The 24,664-nt window shown below is 43.6% G+C and overlaps 1 protein-coding gene across 3 annotated transcripts in view; it reads right to left on the bottom strand.

Annotated features, from left to right (window-relative positions):
* ARHGAP44 (Rho GTPase activating protein 44) overlaps positions 1-24,664 on the bottom strand; it is a 208,223-nt gene that overhangs the window by 182,652 nt on the left and 907 nt on the right. The gene's annotated exons all lie outside the window — the stretch shown is intronic.

Below are 24,664 nucleotides of genomic sequence, written 5' to 3'. Positions count from 1 at the left end.
TGCTTCTCTTACCCGGGCTACTCCCGGGAAGAGATTATAAAAGGTAGGTAAGTATGAGTTAGGGCCATAGTGGTTATCAAACCCACAACCTCAGTGCTTGAGGCACCATTAAACTGTCTGTGTTGCCCTAGCATAGCAATATCATCTCCATAGTGTGGGTGTCTGGGGAAGAAGGGTGTGGACTTTAAAATCCTTGTTAAACTATTTTGTCATGCTTTTAGGGATCAATTTAACTGAGAGCTGTTCCCCTTCCGTTGCTCCCTGCCATACAGATTATACAATCCCACATAAGTGTTCTATTCTTTTTTTCCTGTCATTGTATTTACTTTATCTGTCATTGGCCCTCATTCAGAGCCGTTCGCTATTTGCGGTCGTTCGTTTAAAAACAAGGGGTGGCTATTCAAATGATCCGTACGCACATTGCAGTCTGTTCACACCTCTAAGTCTGAACGAACGAGCAAAACATACGCTCGTTTATTTGTTAAAAACGCCCCCTGGCCGCACGCATCCTACGTCATGTCCGCTATTTATTAGATTAATCGAGTACATCGACCAGCGTATGAACTGCTCGCTATTCTTGTGGTTGGTGTTTGCTACCACAAATTTGCGTGCAGTTCTGGCTATAAAATAACCCAGTGACGTGGTCAATGACGCTGCTGTTTTAAATATACACACCCATAAAACGCCCGTTTTGACCTTTAAGCACGCCTGCGTTCGGATCTCCACTCCCCATTTTCAAGCACCTTCCCCTGTTACCACCCACATACGCCTCATTCTGTCACTCAAAATAGCAGGCACTCGCTATATAGCGTACAAACGATTTTCGGCCGCACTGACTGGTTCGCGCATGCGTACTAAAAACCGTACGCATGCGCAGATGTGCAAACATCGCTCGGAACGAGCGTACTGCCGCTAACGAGCGGCTCGGAATGAGGGCCATTGTCTTTTTTTGTTATTACAGTCAAAGCAATGTATACGCGTTTATATTGAATTAAAATGTTATATTTTTGTCCTTGTCACTTTAACAAATCCATAATTCTCTTCTAAAAAGAGAAGTATTCCCTGGCTGTATTTACCCTTTGAATGCTGAGGTGTGATGTTAACACTTTGGTGAATTCTGTAGCTGCCAATGTGCTGCCAAGTATTGCCACAATGACAGGAAACTCACATTTCAGCCATTTACAGTTCCTCCTACACCTCTATAAAGTAAGAGGCAACACTTGAGATGTGCATGGATAAGATGTATCATTTCGGAATGGCACATTCTGTCCACAGTGTTGAGTTGAATTCTCCCCTTTGAATGCTAAAGTGAGAAGTATTAACACTTTGACTTCCAGACAGCATTGTGTGTGCCAGTGAGTACATTTATGTAACAGAGTTTTAGGGTCCTGTTGACTTAATTCAATAGGTGCGAACAATGACTAATGCTGGGTACACACTACTAGATATATCGGTAGTGGATCGGCGGGTGTCATTTACAGACATATCAGATAGGCCTTGCAGCAGAGCCGATGCCGATATATCATGAAGATATATATTGGTGCTTCTGCATGTGTGTTCGGGCGACTTGCCACCCACCCATACACTGTCTGCAGGAACCGCCGACACTGACATCACAACTTGATCGGCAAATTTAAAAGCCAGTTGCGATGTCAGCCCAGACACATCGAGCGACCGATTGGTAAGTGTGGATAACTTACCAAATCGGCCGCTCTATTGGCACGACGGCTGGTCGGACGCTCTGCCGGGTAAGTGTGTACACAGTAAGTTGTGCTAGGATGTTAGACAACGGGATTGGGGTGATTAACCTAGATATATACTGGGTGGTAAGTCTTTGCATGAATGTATGCTAAAGCCCTATTAACCCCTTGTAGTAACATCCAAGTCACAGGAACTGTTTGTGACATTTAATAGTAAACATAATAATACAGAATGTATCTATGCTTTGTTTTGATCTTAACTGAGTTTTCTGCTTGTTATCACTCACTAAATAAAGGAAGGAGCATCACGGAGCTTCAATCTACAGGATCTGTAAGTGACTGTTATCAAGTGGTCTGATGCAGAGTTACCACCTTTATAATTTCACATTCCCAGACAGGGGTGTGGTCAGGGGCTGTGGCCAAAATCGCATTAGGGTTCTGTTTCTTAAACGTGATAACACAGTGAGGTTTGAGAGACAAATATGTGTAGAGGTTAGATGTGTAGCTGACAGAATATAAACAAGGGTTAATTTAACATCTAGTGAATCAGGGAAAAATATTATGTGAAAGTGGAAGACAAAAAGTTGGTACAGGGGTTAATTTTAACAAGAAATAAAATGTGCAGATATGACAAAGATGCAAAAGGATCATATAGTATGGCAGAAATATAATAACAAGGTTAGTTTAGGGGGTGGAGATGAGTGGGGAATGGGAGTGACAGCATGAAGTAGACTGAGGAGTAGGCAGACTGGCCAACGTCTTAAATTCTGGAATCCGGATTACTAATGCTCAGGTTTCCGGACTGTCCGGAGCAATGACGGACGGGTGGCAACCCTAGTTATGATAGCATGTAAGGGGAACATTGGGAGATCTGGGGGCATGAGGGGAGGTCTGTGGGGAATCTGGGTGGTCTGGGGGGCATGTGAAGGACATGTGGCTTCTTAAGAGGCATGTAAATGATACAAGGGAAGGGGTACGTAAATGGCACATGGTAAGGTCTGTAGGCATGTGTGGAAGTCTCATGATTATGTAAAAGACGTGTGGAGGTCTGGGGCATGTAAGCGGCATGTGGGGAGGTCTGTGGGACATGTTGTGAGGCTTGATGGGTATGTGGGGAAAATCTGAGAGGCATGTAAAGGGCATTAAGGGCACATAGGAAGGTCTAAGGAGCATATGCAGATTTTCTTCAGAGTCCCTGGGCATGGTTCAGTCTGTACTCACCTCTCTCCTACTTTCCTTGATTATACCGGATTGTTACCCTGAAAAGGGGACTTTTACATCAAAGCCATGCTAAGTTACTGATTGACATTTGCACTGTAATGTCTGAGCCTGCTGTCCCTTAGCTTATTATAAAACTTTGCTCTCTCTCTTGATACCCTGACTTTGTCAGTTCCTGCCTCTCCAATCCAATTACTTGTACATCATTATATCAGCATTGCTTATTCTGATACTGTACCTGCATTTGCAGTAGCTGTTACATCGGTGATATGCCTTCACGGCTGATTTATGGTTACAAGAATTACCTGTAAAGCTGCTTACTTCATTGCTGGTCTGATTCTGAGATGGGAGTAAAACAAAATAAAAAGAAAAGAGCAAGTAACTGTTCACCTTGGCAAAACCATGTTGCACAGCACATGGGGCAGATTTAAAATGTGCAGAGATATTTAGAATTGTTAGGGGTTTGTCCAAACTCAAATCTAAATTGCAGTTCAAAAATAAACCTGTCCAGCATTCGTTGCCTATGTGCAAAATCAGCCAGTACAGGTTGAGTCTCCCATATCCAAATATTCTGAAATACGGAATATTTTTAGCATGACTGAGAAACCTTTGCTTTCTGATGGTTCAATGTACACAAACTTTTTTTGATGCACAAAATTATTAAAAATATAGTATAAAATGACCTTCAGGCTATGTGTATAAGGTGTATATAAAACATAAATGCACTCTGTGTTTAGATTTGGGTCCCATTCCCAAGCTATTTCATTATTTTATGCAAATATTTCAAAATACGGAATATTCCGATATCCAAAATACCCCTGGTCCCAAGCATTTTGGATATGGGAGACTCAACTAATATTTACTCTGCAGCAAAAAAACTAATTCAATGTATTTGCACCCCTTGTATTGCAACACGGTTTGTCCAGGTGCACAGGTTCTTGCTCTTTTTTGCTTTACTCCCAACTCAGCATCAGGCCCAATATATATTAACCTCCCGTGACTTTAATAACGTTGTCCAACATCATCCCAGCGCCTGTCTCTGATCCTCAGCTGTGTAACACAGCCTTTGCAACCAGAGCTGGTGCGATCCGCTCAGCCAGCCATGCACAGTAGGGAAGCGCCGGGCTGGAGAGGCGCTGCAGTCTTCTCCATCTTCTCTGAGATTTTGTTACCAGCGGGGGCCCGCTGAAATTTTGTTTACCAGCAGGCGCCCGGCGGCTCCCTCCCTGCAGCCGGATGCTGAAGCTCACTCCTGAGCTCCGCCTTCTGGCTCCCACAGTGGGTGTATTGAGAGACATGAAGACGTCATGACGTCTCTCCCACAATGCAGAGTGCGAGGAGCTGTCAGACAGCGGCGGGCGCAGGAGTGGGGATTCAGATAAGTACAGTGTTGTGTGTTTGTGTGTATATAATGTGCAAGGGGCTCTACTACTGTGGGCATTGTGTTAGGGGTACTACAACTGTAAGCATTGGATAAGGGGCACTACTATTGTGGGCTTTGCATAAGGGGCACTACTACTGTGGGCATTCCGTGTAAGGAGCACTACTACTGTGGGCATTATGTGTATAAGGGGTACTACTGTGAGCATTGTGTGTAAGGGGCACTACGTGCAGTGTAACGTGAATACGATATTGTTACTGTGTGGCGTAATTTGAATTGGGGGTACTATTGTGAGACCACGCCCCTTTTTTCAGCACGCTGTCCGTTTATAAGAAAAGGGAGGGAGAGCGCAAATTTATAGTTTGACAGGGGAGGGCCCAACACCCGAGCACCGGCCCTGTTTGCAACCATTGTGCAATTTAATTTTTCTCTCATAATGCTCCAGTTTTACTTTTTTTAAAAAGCCATTATTTTAACGTTTACTTTTATATTTTGTGTTATATCCAAGGGTAATGAAAAATAAGTGTTTGCGTTTTCCAGGTTATAAAATGAAAATATAAATAAAATAAGTAGCGACTTTTAATTAATAATATTTAAAAAGTCTGGATATTTGCATAAAAAGGACTATAAACCCTACTTACTGAAGGGGTACTTTCCGTTTGCATGATAAGTTGGGCCTTTACATGGAACATCCCCAATACAAACTGAAGGCGGCCATCTTGTGGGCCACTAAAAAGTTGTTTCATACAGTAAGAAAAATGTTTGGTTGCAGTTGGCAAATGTTCAATTTTACCAGAATAAACAGCACATCTGGTGCTGACTAGGTTAATTTCTAAAACCAATAAACAGAAATTGCAACATAGCTTAGACTCATGCAGCAATAAATAATAAACTTTTTTTTTTCTGGCCAAAATCCCAGAGGGCTGAAGACATGATTTATGCTCTCTGCCCTCTTCCGCTTTACAGGGGAAAAAATACTGTAGAGAAAGAAGTGGTTTGGACACTTAGAGCAGAGGAAGCTTGGATTAATGAGACCTTTCCTTAAAACAACAGCTACAAAAAATTCAACTATGTTTTATTACTTCCCAAATAGCTCAGAAATTCCACATCACAAGCATACTGAGGATGTCTCCTGCTGAGCAGAAGACAAGCTGGTTGCAGAAAAAGGGAGTGAGGCCTTTCTGACCATAAACGTGACCCCCTATGACTTTTATGCATCAAATTTGCTAAATCACATAAACATGTATGGGAATTCTTTACTGAAGGTACCTTGAAAAGGTCATCTATGAAGAGACAAGATTGTGGAGGCACAGCAAATGCTCCTATTTGTCGGCAGAGTGCACATGAAGACCCTAGATTCACTTCCCAGGGCATCCTTGCAGACATTTTCCATACCCATCTGAAGGACTGTAACCCATGTCAGGAATGCTGCCTAGGATCAGTTTCCTCCATATTTCTTCTAATATACTGCTATTTTAAGCTTCATTTATGTTTAATGAATTATCTTTTCTAGCACTGTCACCTGCATCCTCCTACTCCATCTCTATTTTGTCTTCTTCAACCCTGGCTCCTCATCCACAACTTCTGCATCTTTCCAGCTCCTGTCTCCCTGTTCCTAGATCCTGGGTTTCTTCCTCTAATATGCATCCCATGCTTGTGACTTAATCCATCCCCAGCTCTCTCTTCTGTCTCCTGAGCTCGTGCATCCTTTCTCCCCCCAAGCACCTGCTCCTCACCACAACTTCCAGCTCTGGTCTCTCTTATACTCTTTCTTCGCTGCTGGCTCCAATATCACTTTTTTGATTCTTGGATATCTTCTCTTCCTTATACTCTTCTCTCTGTTTCCAGAGGCTAGTCTTCCTTTTCCTCCCCCAATTTATGTATCTCTTCTCCATCCCTCACTGGAGGCTCCCATCTCCATTATGTCTCTCTTCTACATTCATGGCACTTGTATCTAGTGTCAAACATACAGTATTCAAACCCTCATGACACTATACACCACACATAATTTTGTTACACATATCTTTTGTCTGTAGGTCACAATTACCAGGCTACTTTATTTTTGAATGATTATGATAACTCAAAATTTACACAAGAAGCTTGGAAGGAGATGAAAAGGTTCAGAGAGAAGAGAGAGCAAACAGAACCGTACTAATGTTGAACACTGCAAGTAGACTTAAGGTGCGTACACACTAGACGATGTCCTCCCGATGCGATATCGTGAGCGATTTCCCTTGAACTCTCCCCGGCAGCTCCCCATCACTGCAGGACACGATATGGTGCTAAAAAGTGTCCAATCTGACCAACGAACTATCGGTTGTCCTTAACGATTTCCAGTGTGTCGTGTACGAGATTGGCAGATCTTGCCTGCTGTAGGCAAGACCTTTACTAGCACCATCATAGACGCTATATTATAAGAAGACTATTTTGTTAATACATTCCTTAATATTTTATGTACCTTACAGAAATAAAAATTGAAAAATAGGGTGTGTCCTTTAAAATGACACACGCAAAACAGATTAAAATGTATCAACAATACAGAGTGGTATCAAACACAATGAAACAACATAAGTGCAAAATATAATCAGCAAACAATTTGATAACAGTAAAAACCATTCAGTCTCACTTTAGCAAAGTATGTATTTCTGATATAATTAGGATGGACCTGATTCAAAGCTGTACTCAAGTCGGCTGCATTGCGCGCTTGCTAATAAATGTTGATATTCGCCAGTTTACATGAGGCCGCACCGCCCATATACATTCGCTTGTGGAAGTAGCCGTAATCACTATCAACACACATTTGTAGTAGCCCTGTCTTTGGTGCAAGAGATCCGTCTGAAAACAGAGTGATCTCTGCACACAGTCACCAGAATTCTGCCTCTATGCCCACGACATGCCCTCAGAACTCAATGCGATGGCCATTTGCTGCCCAGTTACATCCGCTCAAGTGGAGATGCAACTGAGATGCGTAGGACTATGAATCGACAGTTGTTGCTCACAGTTGTGTATTAATCCACAAAACAAATTTGAGTGCAACTCTCAATCAGCCACTATAGGCCGTATTCAATTAGAAGTATCGCCGATCGGGGCTTTTCGCGTGGTCGGACTTATCTCCAAATTCAATTCCAGCCGCTTTTCGCCTACGCTGAAACTCAGGGCCTGATTCAGAGCCGCTCGTAAGCGGCCGCTCGTTCGCTCCGAGCGATGTTCGCACATCTGCGCATGCGTATGAGACTTAATTCGCATGCGCCAACCAGTCATTGCGGTCGGAAATCGTGCGCTCGCAAAACAGCGAGGGCCTGCTAATTTGAGTGACAGGATGAGGCGTTTGTGGGTGGTAACAGGGGAAGGTGCTTGAAAACGGGGAGTGGTGATCTGAACGCAGGCGTGCCAAACGGTCAAAACGGGCGTTTAATGGGAGTGCATAATTAGTAAGGGAGTGTCATCGATCACGTCACTTGGTTGTCTTTTAGCCTGAACTGCTCGCAGTGATTGCGGGAAGTAAAACCTACCACATGCACTGCGAGCAGTTCAGACGCCTTTCAATGTACTCGATTAATCTAATAAATAGCGGAGATGACGTATGATGCAAACGGCCTGGGGGCATCTTTACAAAATAGCGAGCGCATGTTTCGTTCACTCGCTCAGACATAGAGGCGTCAACAGACCGCAAAGAGCGAGCGCTCAATTTAAATAGCCGGCCCCTTTTACTGAACGACTGTTCGCAAATAGCGTCCGGCTCTGAATCAGGCCCTCAATGCAATGTAATAGGCGAAAAAGATTCGCCTTGGAATACCAGGAGAAAATAAGTGCAAAATTTTTATTTTGGGGTGCAAACGTGGGGAAACCACTCAGAACCCTTGGGACAGCCCTCCATAGGAGAGATGTGTCAAAGAATCCCTGGAAAAAAAACATAAGAACACCCCAAAAAAGTACTTTTATTTTGGGGGTAAAAAAGTACAAAGTGGGGGGACAAGCATAAAAACTAGTGAAATAGACTTCTTGGGGTGCTGTAAGGAGGGGCCAAGTGTTTTTGGGATTGCAGGTGCATGCATGAGGGTGGTTTTACACGTTTTAAAAAAGTTCACTTTAGAGACATGAAAATATGCTACCACCCATTTTCAAGTATCCCAAATCTGACAGGACTACTTATCTTCACCAAAAAATACTGCTTAATGCCATTCTTCACCACTTGTGCAAAGACGCTAATAAGAAGCTATTGAAACTTAAGTACCTCAAACAGTTTTATTAGGGCTATTCGGGCACATCTACATTGATCCCCAATGTTAGTGCATCAGGCTGATTTCCCCAATTCTGACAGCACTTTCCGCCTGTTATGAATTAGCTGCTTGCTGTTTTCGCGTGGTTTGTCATTGAAAACGGTGAATAGCAGGGACGCGCACGATAAGTTTTCGCGTCAAAAACACTCGATGTCGGCAAAAAGTCAGGCAGGCGAAACTTTTCCGCGGGAGCAAAACTAATTGAATACCGCCCTACATCAGTAACTGATATCAGTAACTCTTGGATTGCTGAAATGCTTAGAACATACATGTCTTGGAAGAATTGTCATAAAATGTTTCATCCATGGTGACTTTTTAGGTTTCCGTCTGATAACCCCTACATACTGTACTGTAGTTCACATTCATAAGTTATATTTTTGATCATTTAGCATACTAAATATTTTCTCACAAATGCATATTTTTGGTGCGCATGTGCAGGACATAAACACATATCATACACAAAATAATCTGCCGTACATACATATTATACACAAAATAGTCTGCCATACATACATATCATACACAAAATAATCTGCCGTACATACATATCATACACAAAATAGTCTGCCATACATACATATCATACACAAAATAGTCAGCCATACCTACATATCATACACAAAATAATCTGCCGTACATACATATCATACACAAAATAGTCTGCCAGACATACATATCATACACATAATAGTCTGCCATACATACATATCATACACAAAATAACCTGCCGTACAACAGGATTTTGGTACTTACCGATAAATCCCTTTCTCCGATTCCACAGGGGACACTGGATGACTTCAAGACAGTGGGGTATAGAGGGTGCTGAGTGGAGCTTAGGCACTTTAACTTTAAATGAAGTGTGACTAGCTCCTCCCCTCTATACCCCCCTATAGGCCAGTATTAGAACCGTGCCCGAGGGGAGCTGAGAAAAAAAGATTGACAGAAGAGGAGGAGGCGAAAGTACACAAAACAACTGAAAGTTGAAAACAAAGGAAAATAGAATTAAACGAGAGATGACAAACATGTCTCTAACATCCATAACATCACCCTAGACAACAAACATGTCGCCAACACATAACAGGTGTGACAGGAAGAACAGCGCCGGGTGGGTCCAGTGTCCCTTGTGGAATCAGAGAAAGGGATTTATCGGTAAGTACCAAAATCCTGTTTTCACCTTCATCCACTAGGGGACACTGGAGGACTTCAAGACAGTGGGGAGAACCCTGCAAGACAGACCGGCCATACTGCGCTGCAGAGGTCGCAAAGGTCTGAAATCTGTAAAACCGAACAAAAGTAACCGGGCCGACCAAGTAGCTGCCCGGCATAGAGATTCCATAGAAACTCTATGAGCAGCCGCCCACGAGGCACTCACTGAGCGAGTGGAATGTGCGGTAATGGAAGATGGAGGTTCTCTAGACGAGGCCATATACGCCTGTCGGATAGTCAGACGAATCCATCGAGCCTGTGTCTGTTTGGAAGCTGGCCAACCCGGACGAGCAGCATCATACAAAACAAAGAGTATCCGTCTTGCGAATGGCTGCCGTCCTGTCTACGTATATGCGAAGAGCTCTAACCACATCCAAGGATCTAGAAGAAGGAGAATCCTGTGGAAGAACCGGAACTACAATAGGTTTATTGATGTGGAAGGCTGAAACCACCTTAGGCAGAAAATCCATTTGGGTGCGTTGCTCAGCTTTATCCTCATGAAATACCAAATATGGAGGACAACAAGATAAAGCTCCCAGCTCCGACACCCTCCTGGCAGAAGCCAGAGCCAGAAGAAGTATCACATTCCATGAAAGATATTTCAATTCCACCGACTCCAAAGGCTCGAACAGAGAAGACTGTAAGAAAGACAGGACGAAGTCCAAGTCCCGTGGAGCTGTAGGAGGAACGGTTGCAATCTAACCACACCCTGCAGAAAAGTCTGCACGTCTGGTAATAAGGCCAATTTATTTTGGAAGAACATCGTGAGCGCTGAAATTTGGGCCTTCAGAGATCCCAACCGAAGGCCAGCTAAGAGTCCTGCTTGCAGAAAAAGCAGAAAACTGGGAAGACTGAACTCTGTAGGAGGCAAACCTCTACGTTCGCACCAGGATACATATGCCTTCCAACTACGATGGTAATGCTTAAAGGTAACTTCCTTCCTGGCTCTAAGCATCGTAGGAATCACCTTGGAAGGTATCCCTTTACGTCTTAAGATGGCCCTTTCAACAGACACGCTGTAAAAACCTAGCTGCTTTAAGTTTGGGTAGACTAAAGGACCCTGCAGGAGTAGATTCTCTCTGAGTTGTAAGGGCCACGGGTTGTCTACCAACAGGAGTTGAATGTTGGAGTACCAAGCTCTGTGAGGTCAGTCCGAAGCTATCAGCAGGACCTTGGCCTGTTCCCCTTTGATGCGTTGAAGGATTCGAGGGAGAAGGGGAAATGGAGGAAACAGATAAATGCTTGTGGATCCCTTGTTCGAGAGCACTAAAGGGGCAGTTGATGGTTCTGCCTGGATGCCATGAGGTCGACCTGCGGAAGACCCCACCATTGGATCAGCTGCTGAAACACCTGTGGATGTAGAGCCCATTCTCCTGGATGTACATCCTGATGACTGAGGTAATCTGCCTCCAAATTTTCGACGCCTGGTATGAAGATTGCTGAAATTGACCTTGCGTAGCTTTCCGCCCAGATAAGAATCCGGCTGATTTCCTTCATGGCTGCTCGACTTCTGGTGCCTCCTTGCTTGTTTATGTATGCCACTGCTGTGGCGTTGTCAGACTGGACCCTGACTGCTCGGCCCCTCAGAAGGTGACCTGCTGTCTGTATTGTGTAAAAAACTGCTCTTAATTCCAATATGTAGATTGGAAGACTCGATTCCTGTGCTGTTCAGCGTCCCTGGAAGTGATGCTCTAGACTTACAGCCCCCCAGCCTCTTAGATTCGCATCCGTGGTAAGAAGCGTCCAATCCCACTCTCCGAAACTCTTTCCCCCCGTAAGGTGAACTGAGTTTAACCACCACAGTAGGGTTGTAACCCGACTCGTTGGTGAAGAAACAGGGGAAGGAACACACGTTGAGACACTGTATCCATGATCATTCCTAGAAATTGCAATCTCTGTGCAACTGAAGCAGCCTGGTGAGGTGGCCAAATGGGAATGTGTAGGTAGGCGTCCTTGATATCTAGAGATACTATGAACTCGCCCTCCTACAAGCCTGCAATTACCGATTGACGAAACTCCATCTTGAACTTGAAAATCGAGATCCTTTAAGTTTAGACTGGGTTTGACCGAGCCGTTCGGCTTCGGAACGACAAAAAGACTGGAGTAAAAACCTTTTCCCTTCTGATCACTGGGGACTTGGATCACCACTTTCATGGATAGAAGCCTGTATATTGCTTTCTGTAAGACCACACCTCTGTCGTTGGAAACTGGCAAACCTGTAAAAAAACGATTTGTGGGTTGAAGCTGGAAATTGATCTTGTAGCCCCAACTTATTAGATCTCGGACCCAAGCGTCCGCACAGGTTTCCATCCAGACCTCGTTGAAGTCTCGAAGATGCACTCACACTATTGGGTCCCCCAGGTGAGAGGGAAGCCCGTCATGCACTGGGTTTAGTCGTGGACTTAATCTCTTGTAGACTCGAGCTCGTGGTGGCTGCGGTTCTACCCAAACTCTGGTACCACGGGACGTTGATGATCCTCCTCTGAAACGACCACGTGAAAGACCCAGGGCCCGAAAGGACGGAAACAAAGGTTCCGAGTAAGATCGTCTAGGTGCAGGAGCTGCAGTCAGTAGAAAAGTGGGTTAACCTCCAGTAGCCTGAGATATCCATTTATCTAGTTCTGCCCCAAATAGTACATTTCCAGTGAAAGGAAGTGCTTCCACAGCCTTTTTGGATTCTGCGTCAGCCTGCCAAGTTTTGATCCACAGCGCCCGCCGTGCTGAAATTGCCAGAGCTGAAGTTCTGGAGGCAATAGAACAAACATCCTTAGATGCTTCTCCAAGATAAGCCACCGCTTCACCTATATGTTCCTCCACTGGCAGCTGATCTTTCATTCCATCCGCCAATTGCTTAGCCCAAATTTCGATAGCCTTGTTAGTCCAGCAGCTAACGATTGCTGTACGAAGAGTCACCCTTGCAGCGGTGTAAATGGACTTAAGAGTGCTCTCCAGTCTCCGATCGGACACGTCCTTTAAAGATGTGACTCCAGGAACAGGGAGCGTAGTCTTCTTTGACAGTCGAGATACAGATGACTCTACTGTAGGAGGAGTTTCACAAGCTTTTCTATTATCTGCTGGAAAAGGGTAAAAAGATAATAAATGCCGGGCATCTGAAATTTTTTATCAGGATGTTCCCAGGCAGTCGTTAGAAGGGAATCCAGCTCTTCCGATATTGGGAAAGCCGTAGTTTGTCTTTGTTTCTTAAGAAGGAAAGACTGTTTTGCAGGACCTGAGTCTTCTTCCTGTATTTGCAATACCTGTCGTATTGCAGGAATCAAGGCTTCTATTCCCTCTGATACCGGTTCAGGATCAGACTCCAGAGGCTCTTTAGGCGAATCTGGGGCATACTCACCCACTTCTAATTCCGGCATATCCTCTTCCTCTTGGTCATCCCAATGGAGGATTAAGGGTAACAATCTCTTTTTAGAGACCTGCGGAGCGTACGCCATTGTCATGGTTTTGGAAATCCCCTCCATAGAAACAGCTAGGGATCTTGCCCAAGCTGGTTCCTCTGTAGCAGCTGACCTGTAAGCCTCTTTTTCTCTGCGAGAAGCCTCCAATTCAGCAGAGAGAGAGAGGACATAACAGATGTAACCTGCGTCCAAGATGGTGGTTCTGACATCTCTGCAGATTGTTGATCCGTGTAACAACCATTACACAATCTGGAGTTAGGCGACTGTCCCTGTGTAAATCTTTTTGCAGGTAAATAATTTTTGTGATGCCTTAGACCTGCCAATCATGCTACATACAAACTCCACACAAACCACAAAGAGGTTAAGTGGCAAGGTAAGAAAAAACAGAATATACTGGGGTACAGAGAGTCTGGAGACAGTCACACTTGCCCAAAACAGCGCTCCTAGCAATGCCAGAACGCCAGGCAAAGGATTATTATGATCCAAAATGCTCTACATCAGCCCAAACCCCTGCTGTAATACATACAGGTCCGTGTAGGCTGTCCAGCGCTGCCTCTCCCTGTAATGGCCGCCAGTACACTGCAGTGAAACGCTGGGGCTGATGGGAAGCAGGAGAAGAAAGTCGGAGCTAAGCTCCGCCCCTGCATTCTAGAGCCGTTTTGTAAACGGGCGCGTGATCCCAGTATATTTGTTTATATATATATATATATATATATATATATATATATATATACTGCTTCTGTGCAGTATTATGCTGAGCCGCCTAATTCAGAGACAACACCGGCTACCCTGCTAATCAGGGAGCCGTAGCACACAGGTAGCCGCCTACTGATAGCGCTAAGCTGGTTTCCCGGCTAATCAGGGAACCAGCTGTACTCACAGTGAGATGCGCTGGGGCTGTGGTGATGCTGCTGCTGCTGCCGGCGCGGCTCTAACTATGGGGGGTCCGCGCTGCAAGCAGTGGCATGAGGTACCCCCCCTGAAGACTGAGGTTTCAGTAGTCGGGGACCCCAGGCTAAGTGCATGCACTTGCGATAGGGTCCCGCATAGCAGGTAGTGCAGCTACTGCCTGTCCTCAGTGTTATTTAGGATACTTCTTTATTAAACTATCCTAGCCCTTAGAGGAGGAGAGGTTTTTTCTGTGACCAGCTCCCACTCGGGCACAAACTAATACTGGCCTATAGAGGGGGTATAAAGGGGAGGAGCTAGTCACACTTTAAATTTAAAGTGTCTAATCTCCACTCAGCACCGTCTATACCCCACTGTCTTGAAGTCGTCCAGTGTCCCCTAGTGGATGAAGGAGAAATACATATTATACACCAAATAGTCTGCCATACATACATATCATACACAAAATAGTCTGCCGTACATACATATCATACACAAAATAGTCTGCCATACATACATATCATACACAAAATAGTCTGCCGTACATACATATCATACACAAAATAATCTGCGAACATACACATTATACACAACATAGTCTGCCGTATATACATCATACACAAAATAATCTGCCGTACATACATATCACACACAAACAAAACCCCACAAATTCTGACAAACTTCAAGCATTTAGGCAAGAATGGGCGGCCATCAGTCAGTAATGTGGCCCAGAAGTTGATTGACAGCATGCCAGGGCGAATTGCAGAGGTCTTGAAAAAGAAGGGTCAACACTGCAAATATTGACTCTTTGCATAAACTTAATGTAATTGTCAATAAAAACACTTATGAAATGCTTGTAGTTTGACTTCAGTATACCATAGTAACATCTGACAAACAGGTCTAAAAGTAATGAAGCAGCAAACTTTGTGAAAACCAATTCTCATTCTCAAAACTTTTACACAAACACAAAACAATCTGCAATACATACATTTCATACACAAAATAATGTGCCGTACATACATTTCATACACAAAATAATCTGCCGTACACACATTTCATGCACAAAATAATCTGCCGTACATACATATCATGCACAAAATAGTCTGCCGTACATACATATCATACACAAAATAATCTTCCGTACATACATTTCATGCACAAAATAATCTTCCGTACATACATTTCATGCACAAAATAATCTGCCGTACATACATATCATGCACAAAATAATCTGCCGTACATACATATCATACACAAAATAATCTGCCGTACATAGATATCATGCACAAAATAATCTTCCGTACATACATTTCATGCACAAAATAATCTGCCGTACATACATATCATGCACAAAATAATCTTCCGTACATACATTTCATGCACAAAATAATCTGCCGTACATACATATCATACACAAATAATCTGCCGTACATACATATCATACACAAATAATCTTCCGTACATACATTTCATGCACAAAATAATCTGTCATATATACATATCATACACTAATTAATCTGCCGTACATACATATCATAAACAAATAATCTGCCGTACATACATACATATCATGCACAAAATAATCTGTCATATATACATATCATACACTAATTAATCTGCCGTACAAACATATCATGCACAAAATAATCTGCCGTACATACATTTCATACACACTGCCGTACATACATATCATGCACAAAATAATCTGCCATACATACATTTCATACACAAAATAATCTGCCGTACATACATATCATGCACAAAATAATCTGTCATATATACATATCATACACTAATTAATCTGCCGTACAAACATATCATGCACAAAATAATCTGCCGTACATACATTTCATACACAAAATAATCTGCCGTATATACATATCATACACAAAATAATCTGCCGTATATACATATCATACACAAATAGTGTTAACTCTAGCTCCGGCGGCAGGCAGGGCGCCGGAGCTAGAGAGGGCAACCTTATGCGAAAGGGGGCGTGGTCATGAAAAGGGGGCGTGTCTATAAGACGCATCCCCTTTTCGTCATACTTGGGGGCGTGCCCGGCGCTTACGGACATGCCGGGCAGCCCCCAAGCGCTGCAGAAAGGGAGAATAGATGCCGGGCGCATGCGCCCGGCGTCTATTCTCCGGCGGTGACCGGGACACCGCATGTTTCTCCACCCGCGGGACACTGCGTCCCGCGGGTGAGAACGGCACCCGCAGGCTGTGAGGGCAGGGCGCTTTTTGCCCTCCTCCTGGAGGGCAGGGTGCTTTTTGCCCTCCAGAAGGAGGGCAGGGTGCCGTGCCCCGCTAAAACAGCCTAGCGGGAACGCTACACAAAATAATCTACCCACTAGGGCACCTAACACTTGGTTGCTTATGCTCTGCTGCTTATGTGGGTGTTATGGTCGCTAATGTAGCTATGTATATTATCCATGTCCTTGTCCTGTATTGTATTGTATTGTACTGTAAATCACTGGTCACCTATATTGTTTAGCGTTCCCGCTAGGCTGTTTTAGCGGGGCGCGGCGCCCTGCCCTCCTTCTGGAGGGCAAAAAGCACCCTGCCCTCCAGGAGGAGGGCAAAAAGCGCCCAGCCCTCACAGCCTGCGGGTGCCGTTCTCACCCGCGGGACGCAGTGTCCCGCGGGTGGAGAAACATGCGGTGTCCCGGTCACCGCCGGAGAATAGACGCCGGGCGCATGCGCCCGGCATCTATTCTCCCTTTCTGCAGCGCTTGGGGGCTGCCCGGCATGTCCGTAAGCGCCGGGCACGCCCCCAAGTATGACGAAGGGTGGAGAAACATGCGGTGTCGCAGTGACGTCCCGGTCACCGCCGGAGAATAGACGCCCGGCGTCTATTCTCCTTTTCTGCAGTGCTTGGGGGCTGCTGGCATGTCCGTAAGCGCCGGGCACGCCCCCAAGTGTGACTATAGGGTACGCGTCTTATAGACCGCCCCTTTTCATGACCATGCTCCCTTTTCGGGCGCGCGCACCTTCGGCGCGCGCATAGGGTTGCCCTCTCTAGCTCCGGCGCCCTGCCTGCTGCCAGAGCTAGAGTTAACACTAATTGTTTATGTACTTTGTAAGGAGCTGTGGAACACTTGTGGCGCCATATAAATAAATGATAATAATAATAATAATAATGATAATACATACCATACACAAAATAATCTGTCGTACATACATTTCATACATAAAATAATTTTGCCTACATCATAAAGTGGAATCTGACTCCTACCAGATTAAATACATTTTCCAATCTAGCTCTCCTGTGTTGGTGACCCTGCAAAAAAGGGGACATTTCTATTATATATTCCACCTTTTGGTCAAGCTAGTTGGAAGATATGTTACAGTCCCTCTGAGACTTTGAACTGTTCTTGTAGGTTTGATCAGGGCTTGACAAATTTCTGTAAAATCTAGGAGCCAGCTTAAAACTTTAGGAGCCAAACCATCGTCCCAGGCCAGAATATATGAAAACTTGTAGAGACCACACAGTATGAGCTGAAATTCATACTATGCCACACAGTAGGTCCTAAATTCATATTATGTCACACAGTAGGGCCCAAATTCATATTATGCCACACAGTAGGTCCTAAATTTATATTATATCACACAGTAGGTCATAAATTCATATTATATCACACAGTAGGGCGTAAATTCATTTTCTGCCACATGTGGGATGATGAGTAATAAGTACATAGGATGCAACATGTAACTTTTTTGGGGGGGGGAGAAGGAAAGAGGCACACTTGGGGATGGTTGGGGCAGAGGCACACTTGGGGATGGTTGGGGCAGAGGCACACTTGTAGAGGCGATTGTAACTGGCTGATATTTGCATACAGGATCCCTGGCCCACAGTGAGATGATCACAGATAACTAAGCAGCCTTCAAGGGAAAACCTTCTAGGAGTTTGCTCTATACAGTGCACAAATTTAAACACACAAAAACACTATTACAGCACAAATGTTGTATATGGGGGAGCCATGCTAATAAAGAATAACTTCAAGACTTGCCAAATCTTCTTATATATAACACTCAGGTGATTGTGCATTTGGTCAGGTTCATCCTAGATCATAAGAGGACATTATAACTATATAGTACATCAGTGAGGGGTATGTAAGCTTTCATGACAGCTCAGAAAGGGATTATATTTACTCACAGCATCTCATGGTAGACAAAAACTTGACCCCAGCGGACTCTACAGCATGTGTATAGATAGTTTTGCAGCCTCCTGTACTTGACATTGCTTTGACAGCACTGGCTGCTGTTATAAGACAGCTGCTTTCCCAACAAACTCATGTGAGCCCCCTGCTTCCCTTGCGGCTCACCTGCACGCCTCCTCCGGTGCCCACACCGCACATGGCCGCTTCCTTTTCCCAAAGCTGCAGCAAGTCTTCCCCTCTGTTGGCGTTCAGCAGCACCACATCCTTCATGCCGTTGTAGCAGTCTCTGCCTCTCCCCCTGGAGCTGCTCTTCATCCAGAGCTCAGTGCCTCCCTCATCGCCTCCAATGTGGTTGTGGGGCATGGCATCCCCGATGCGGCAAGAGACTGCAGAGCCCTGGGTGCATGCCGGCAACAGCGTAGCTGTGGGCAGGGGTTTATGGAAGTGTACACACACAGTGACAGTCGGAGCCTCACACCCAGATCCTCACTGCTCCTGGTGCTGATTTGTATCCGGTCTCCATTTCCTCTTCACACTTCATCACGGGCAGAATAGAAGAGGCAGAGCCACACTGATTGAATGTGGCGGGAATGAACACACTCCTACTATGACAGGGGGAGTGTTTTTTTCCCCCAACAATTAGCTTTATTAGAAACATCATACCTGGCTCTTGTAAAACTTTGTCGCCAGGACTAAAATCTTGGTCGCCATGGCTACCTGGCCCCCAGGATTTGTCAAGCCCTGGGTTTGACCATCCCATGCCTTGGCAATGATTCCAAAAAATTCACATGTATTTACCAGGCAGGTAAGAGCTCAGCATCCATAAGCACATCCTAGACATACAGTTAAACACAAGATTTGGTTCATGGATTCAATTAAAAATCATTACAAAGGGTAAGTAAGACCAATTTAACCAGATATGGGATCTGAGGTTCAGTTACAGTTTGGAAGAGCCAAACGCTTCATAACTATAACTCCTTGGAGAATAAGTCCCAAAGACTCTCATACTAATTATATTGCCATTGAAAAATAACTCCTTAAGAATATGACCCTAACTATGTCCATGGTATATAGTACTCTTTAGGACTGTATATGACTTCCTACTCTTACCTTACATCACCTAGGTTACCCATTCACAAATTTCATATCTGTTTTATTACTCCACTATTCACTAATCCCTATGAAGACATTTTATAATTCCTGTATTTCATGATAATATAAAAAGTATACATCTATATTGTATATGTCCACCTCTGAATGAGGCCCAATGTGAAGCGGAGAAGGTAGTGGGCTATCCTGAAGCAATGTACTGTGAAGCAATGTACTATTAAGAGGTGCATTTCATGATGTCTTTAATGATGCCGGCTGAAAATTGTTTCCTTTTTTTTCCCATTATTTGTAACCTGAAAAAATGGACTGAGTCTTTAAACTTTTCAGTATTTGCTGGTTAATAAAACTTCCTAACTTTTGTGAATCTGTAGCCGTAGTAAGATGACCTCGGGTAACTATCTTCAATAAATTGTCTTTGATGTATTTTCTCCATTGCTGATTACTCACTCTCTATTCCCAGTGTCTGTTTGCCTTCCAATATATTCCTCAGTATCTGTAAGTCTCTACTCCAGAGCCGTAACTAGACTTTTTGGTGCCGTGTGCCAGAAAGAGCATTGGCGCCCCCCTCATTTTACAAAGGGACATAATGCACCCAAAAAAGGGCCATAGCTTAATGTGGAAGGGTCAGGGAAGAGATAGGAGAGGCCAGGAGATGCTGGGGATGAAATAAGAGGAAGCTACAAGTGATAATGATAATAAACAGAAATTTGACAGGCCCAAACAGCGCCCCCTGACCTGTGGTGCCCTGTGCTATGGCACCAGCCGCACTACCCTAGCTACGGCCCTGCTCTACTCCCTTTGTGATCACTATAATTTTATGCTTTACATCGCTCCTGTCCTTTTCCTCTTCTTTATTCCTGTACTCTACACATCTTCTGTGTTCTTGTGTCAAACCGGCCTCAGCTATAGTCTGTTACATAACGTTGGTCCTGAATTTATTTCTGATCCACCATTCTGATGTTCCTTCTCTTACCTTCCCTTTGTACATCTCTGCTAATCTCTGTTTCATGATTCTCTAAAAAGGATATTACACACAGCAGGGGCTCAGATTAGTCTAAAACATGAATAATAAACATTAAATTCCCCCTTCGTGTAATAGTGATATCTATTTTACATGTCAAAGCAACATTTAAACCATCCATCTCCATGATGATAACTAGAAGATGGCCAAGTTCAAAATCAGATCATCACACTGGGAACGTCCACATTGCTTAGTGCTTAGATCCAAAATATGTACTGCTCTAAGGACCTCATTCAGAGCCGCTCGTAAGCGGCCGTACGCTCGTTCCGAGCAATGTTCGCCCATCTGCGCATGCGTACGGTTTGTAATACGCATGCGCGAACCAGTCAGTGCGGCCGAAAATCATTTGTTCGCTATATAGCGAATGCCTGCTATTTTGAGTGACTGGAGGAGGCGTATGTGGGTGGTAACAGGGGAAGGTGCTTGAAAACGGGGAGTAGAATTCAGAACCAGGCGTGCTTAAAGGTCAAAACGGGCGTTTTATGGGTGTGCATAATTAATACAGCAGCGTCATTGACCACGTCACTTGGTTGTTTTAAAGTCAGAACTGCTCGCAATATAGAGGTAGGAAAAACCAGCCACAAGAATAGCGAGCAGTTCATACGCTGTTCGATGTACTCGATTAATCGAATAAATAGCGGACATGACGTATGATGCGAGTGGCCAGGGGGCGTTTTTATAAAAAAAACGACCGCATGTTTTGTTCGCTCGTTCAGACCTAGAGGCGGCAACAGACCGCAAAGAGCGAACGGTTCATTTGAATAGCCACCCCCTTTTTCTGAACGAGCGAGCGCTAATAGCGTCCGGCTCTGAATCAGGGCCTAAGGCAACAATATATTGAAAACCAGCATTGTTTGTAGTCTTTGGGATCTAGCATTGAAATATACTGTTTCCCGTCCAACCCTGCTGTAAACAAATGCCTCACATTTTTTGTTTGTAAGGAACGCGTGACATGCTCACTCTAATTACATCCAGGAGAAGCTGGATGCAGTTTTCTAGGTCCACAAGACAGAGTTACAGGACGGAAATAGTATTAGTATCTTTCTCTACCTAAAACCTTTCCCCTGCTAGAAAATCTGGTACTCGTTTACAGAAGATGTACAGAATTCCCTCAGGTCATTAAGGGAATACTTTTCAATAGGAAAAAAAGCATAATATATGCATGTAACATCCACACACCTGCAATTGTCACCTTCATTGAATATAAAACATTGCTCAGCACAGCATGTCACAATCAAAAACCCCAAACACAACAATACTAATGGATTATATGGGCCTCATGTAATAGGGTGAGCGTTTAGAAAATTTTGCAGTAAATGTGCGTACACACACAACGATGTAAGTAATGAACGATTTTCGTTCAGTTTTTCCCTTGAAAAAGTGAACGAAAATTGTTTTACAAAGCAGTTGGTTTTACTTTACATAATAAACGATTTTCTGTGTGGTGAAGGAAAAATTTTGCAACTCCTATTGAAAATGATTGTTCAGTTGGCCAGTCTGACTGAACTACAAACTACAATCGACAAACGTGAATGCACATGAACGATAATCGTTCACCGTTTTACAATGAACGATTTTTTGAACGATTGAACGATAACAACGTTGTTATAGTTAAATCGTTCAAAAAATCGTTGTGTGTGTACGCACCTCAACTTTCACACTTTTTAAACTCGCCCAATCTGATAACATGCAATCTCGCACGTTTTTCAGACTCAAAAACTCTCACGATTTAAACTCTCATCCTGATGATTTCACATTTTGAAGATAAAACTTGACCATACTGCTAAACATTTTCTAAACTCTCACCCTATTACATTTGGCCCTATATCTTTAATATATAAATGATCGGTCTGTTTCTGCAGCATTAAAGGGAATCCCACAGTAAACTTTCTTTAATGTAATGATTTCTACAATTCCTCCAGCAATTTATATTAAATCCATTAGCTTATTACTGAGCTGTTTAATCATATTCCATATCATAAGGCAGAGATGTTTGTTTCTGCTAGCGTGGAATATGAAACAAATCTGTGGAGATGTTGCCCATGGCAACCAATCAGATTCTAGTTATTATCTTCTAGAAGGTGTTAGATAAATAATAAGTAGAATCTGATCGGTTCTTATGGGCAACAACTCCACTTCTATAAACCCACACTTTAGTAATATACCCCCTTGAGGGCCACCTGAATTTATATACATTACACATGTAGTCACTGTCTCTCTAGCCTATATATACTTGTAGGTGTAAAGCTCAGAAGAAAGTGTATATTAAATATAATAAATGTATTATGTAAAGAAATGACATAGAGGTAGGGGACACTTTGGGGGGTTTCTCAGCAATGAGAATTGCATCATTGTGCACCCGTCCTGCACATTTCACTAGGAAGTGGGCGGATGTGAGAGCGTGACCTAATATTCCAGAGGTCCATGGAGCTCTCCAAGAATTCGGTAGTCCCCTGGACATTTTGGGAGAGTAGGCAAGCATCAAATTGTTAAACAGTAATACAACAACCAAAGATCTCAGCTAGTGATACTTAATCTAAAGAAAATTCAGGTAATTAAAGTGTCGACTACAAACAGTGGAGGAAGCCATTTTGTAGGCTAAACCAATATTTATCAGAATGCATCCTATCAATTCTCTTGGAACTAACCACACCACTAAAACCAGAGAAACAGTTGCACACCTCCTATAAGTTCGGACCCCATATGGGGGACCGTGACCAAATGGAGGGGGCATGACTGTGTGATGATGATGGAGTCATGATTCGTGAAGTACTGGGCACCCCTTAGCAACCCCCCTCCTCTCAGTACAGCTTTCATTGTAATGTAGAACAGTGGTAAATGAGACATGCCTTCCAACTTTCCCACTGTGAACCACATATGTATGCGGAAGGGACATGGTACAAAGTCCTCAAATCAGGGCTCTCCCGCCTAAATCGTGAAGCTGTGAGGTATGTAGCTGCATTGTGGAAGCAGCAGTTATTGTTATGGCTGCCCACACATTACACATGAAACTGGTGCATTGAATTGATCTTATTGTGGTTTTACAACAGTACAGTAGATGTAATAATAACTTTGATGGTTTACTATATCCAAAATCTTTGCAAGCTTTCAAGATTTAGCCTAATGCTGGCCATACACTAGTACGACCAGCATAAGATGAGATTCATGGATTTCCCGCACGATTGACACACGATGTACATACGATCTCACGATATGATCGATCTGCAGTTTAGGAGGGAAGGTCATTGAAAGAACACACACTTCTTCAAAATGTAACTCAAATGATGCCGGTCGGACGCACAACGCATCGCATGCACAAATACACGGAGCGATCTGCATATGATTACGATAGATAATATGGGCTGCACATCTGATCATATGATACGTTTTAAGAGTGGCGGAAGTCCTACCTAAATACTACACGATTTCGACACAATTCATCGTGCGACGCGTCTAAAATCGGGCAATCGGCCCAAAACCGTGCTAGTGTATGGCCAGCATAAGGCCTCTTTGTCTGGCAGGATCTTTAGACTCATAAAATATATCTATATAGCAATATAGTTAATCATTATCCCCCTTAAAATACTTTTGTTATTTTTAATTGCTCTGTCTCATGTTACCGTCCTCTATAGTCACAACAGTAAATATAAGTAGCACCATGTAGGAGATGGAGTGATACAGAGGGAATATACACATGGGCCCCACAAACTAACTGCTCCTTCTACACCCAGCCATGTGGCACACGCCACCCTCTGACTGTGCAGCAACACAGCATGCGCTGTTCACACAGAGCCGGGTGTGCCTAATGCTCTGACAAGGCCAGGCAGCATTGACCGCAGGCATGAAGTACAATGTTTGTTTGACCTGCGTAGATCAGATGGGGGCATAGACAAGTGCAAGATCAGGTATGGGAAACACTTTGGACAGTCACATTTTTCTTTCAGTGGTCCCCACAAGTTACTTGCCCTAGGTCCCCATAAATCTTAATCCAGTCCTGGAGGCAGTATTGAGGATATTGTACATGATAAATAATAAATATGTATAGGAATCTAGAATCTAAAGGAAATACATAAGAAATACATATTTTAGATTTCAATATGTTTTATGGCAGAATACTGAAAAACATCAAAGTGCTAATGTTCAACTTCCACATCATTAAAATCCGAACACCTGTCAAATCTTTAAACATTTACTAAACTGTTCAAAGACAGAAGAAATCACTAAACAGACAAATCTTAGTTACAATCGTGAAAAAGCATAAAAACCCCATAAAATATTGTACAGT

The sequence above is a fragment of the Taudactylus pleione genome, unplaced genomic scaffold (assembly GCF_031769625.1).
Source record: "Taudactylus pleione unplaced genomic scaffold, aTauple2 ptg000012l, whole genome shotgun sequence".
NCBI classification, from domain to species: domain Eukaryota; kingdom Metazoa; phylum Chordata; class Amphibia; order Anura; family Myobatrachidae; genus Taudactylus; species Taudactylus pleione.
This window is presented reverse-complemented; position numbering and strand designations above follow the sequence as displayed.